Here is a 2,500-nt window from a genome sequence, read left to right on the forward strand (position 1 = left end):
TAAAATAAATTTTAAAAAATATATATACATATATATATATTTTTTTTTTGCAGCTGGACATGGTGGTATGTGCCTGTCATCCCATCACATGGGAGCCTGAGACAGGAAGATGGTCTTGATTATGGGCTACAGAGTAAGCTCAAAGCCAGCCTGAACTACATAGTGAGACCCTGTCTCAAAAAAAGAGAAAAAGGGCACTCAAGTTCTTATCTCTAATCTAAAGCCCTCCCTTTTCTATACTTCCTATTTCCTAAGTTAGGATTTTGTTGTTAATGGTAGTAGTGGATTGTTTTATTTTTATTTTTATTTATTTATTTTTTTTGCGGAATCAGGGATTGAACTCAGGCCCTTGTGCTTGCCAGGCAAGCACTTACTCTACTGTGCTATCTCCCCAGCCCAGTAGTAGATTGTTTTTAGACAGTCTTGTTCCGTAGTTCAGTCTTGTTCTCTGAACTACATAGTGAGAACTATGCCAGCCTGAACTGCATAGTGAAACCCTATCTCAAAAGATAACAAAGAAAAATTATAGCCAGGCCTGGTGGTACACAACAGCAATCCCAGTGACTTGGGATTCTAAGGCAGGAGTTTGAGGCCATCCTAGACAATTTTGTGAGACTGACCATGTTTCAGAAGTGCTGCACACCAGGCATGGTTGTGTATGCCTATAATCCCAGCATTAGGGAGACTGAGGCAAGAGGACTACCCTGAGTTCAGGGCCAGCCTGGGCTACACTGATTAGTTCGAGGCCAGTCTGAATTACAGAGCAAAACCCTATCTCAAAAAAAAATTTCTCAAGCTCTGTGTGAAGAACCTGTTCAATTCCTAAAAAAAAAAAAAAGTTACCAGTTTTAAAAATATAATTATTCTTTTCTTCATTTTAGATGGAAATCATATGATACAGGATATTTGGGTGATAGCTGCTTCAAAGATCTTCAAGCATTACAGGTATTTTTAATTAATTAATTAATTAATTTTATTTATTTATTTTTCTTGGTGGAACCGGGGATTGAACTCGGGTCCTTCTGCTTGCCAGGGAAGCGCTTATTCCACTGAGCCATCTCTCCAGCCCCAAGTATTTTTTTTTCTCAAGTATTTTTAATTTAAAGGTTGACATTTTTTCTCTGAAAAAGGAAAAATTCCATTATTAAATTCACTTGTGATTAGGTGTTTTGACCATAGAAAATATGTTAAGAATTATATTGCACCAGCACTTGTGAGGGTGAAGCAGGCAAGTTAAGAGTTCAAGGGGAACCTGGTATTCACTGGCCTGAAGGGGGTCTTTGTCTCAAAAACAAAAACAAACAGTCCTGGACTGGGGAGATGGCTTAGTAGAATAAGTGCTTCCCTGGCAAGCACAAGGGCCTGAGTTCAATCCCTGGTTCTGCCCCCCCAAAAAACAAAAACAGAAACAGCCAGTCCTGATAGTACACACTCATAATCCCAGCACTCTGGGAGACTGAGGGAGGAGGATCATAAGTTTGAGTTCAACTTGGGCAATTTAGTGAGATCCTGTCTCAAAATAAGAAATAAAAAAGGGGAGGGTGCTGGGGACGTGAGCTCAGTGCAGAGGCCCTGGGTTCAGTGCTCAATACCTAGGAGAGAGAAAAGCAAAAAAAGGAAGGAAGAAAGAAAAACTATTCAATTGCAAACATCATTTTACTACCCTATAATTAATGTGATTTAAAAAAAATTTTGAGCTTTTATTTTTAACATACAAACTTACATCCACTGGTATTTTTCCTCTCTCCTTTTTTTCTTTATTTCTTTGCACTGCCAGGGATCAAATCCAGGGCCTCACATGTAGGAAGGTAATCCCTACCCTTGAATTATATCCACAGTAACTTCTTTAGTATTTTTATAATTAAAAAAAAAGATTCTGCTGGGTGTAGTGATACACACCTATAATCTCAGCACTCAGGAGGCTGAGACAGGAGGACTGCCAGGAGTTTAAAACAATCTGGGACTGCATAGTGAGTTTAAGATCAGCCTGAACTACATAGTGAGACCCTGTCTCAAAAAGAAAAGAAAAAAAAAAAATCAAACTGCAATTCTTTATTTTTATTTATTTATTGTTTTGTGGCCATCTCAGCCCTTGCTGGGGGCTGAGGGTGGGACTGGCACAGCATGTGGTCCTGGGGATTGTACTGCAATCCCTGCACTTGCCTAAGCTTGCCTAAACAGGCGCTTAAGACCACTGAACTATCTCGCCGCCCCAGTTATATTATCATTATGTATTTTTCCCATTCATTCTTAATCTTTGTTTTAAATTTTTATTATCTTTGTTGTAGGAGACTGAACCCAGGGCATTTTCCTGGAGCTGCATTCCTAGTCCTTTTTTTGTTTTGACATGTTCTGGCTTCACTGCCTGGCTGTGTTATGATCCACCTATCCAAGGCTCCTGAGTAGCTGGATTATAGGTGTGTGTGGCACAGGGTGGTTGATTGATTGATTGATTCTTTTTTTTTTTTTTTTTAGAGACTATGAGTTGGACATGGTGGCA

The 2,500-nt window shown here is 39.3% G+C and overlaps 1 protein-coding gene across 4 annotated transcripts in view; it reads left to right on the forward strand.

The window, feature by feature from the left end:
- The window catches only part of Arih2 (ariadne RBR E3 ubiquitin protein ligase 2), a 93,626-nt gene that overhangs the window by 6,638 nt on the left and 84,488 nt on the right, over positions 1-2,500 (forward strand). For 2 of the 4 annotated variants that reach the window (XM_023705770.1, XM_004625071.3), the window contains exon 2: positions 882-945. The exons of the other annotated variants lie outside the window; for them this stretch is intronic. The gene's annotated coding sequence lies outside the window, so the exon portion shown is untranslated. The remainder of the gene's footprint in view (positions 1-881; positions 946-2,500) is intronic. 4 annotated transcript variants of the gene reach the window in all.

The sequence above is a fragment of the Octodon degus genome, unplaced genomic scaffold (assembly GCF_000260255.1).
Source record: "Octodon degus isolate 3935 unplaced genomic scaffold, OctDeg1.0 scaffold00008, whole genome shotgun sequence".
Classification (NCBI taxonomy): domain Eukaryota; kingdom Metazoa; phylum Chordata; class Mammalia; order Rodentia; family Octodontidae; genus Octodon; species Octodon degus.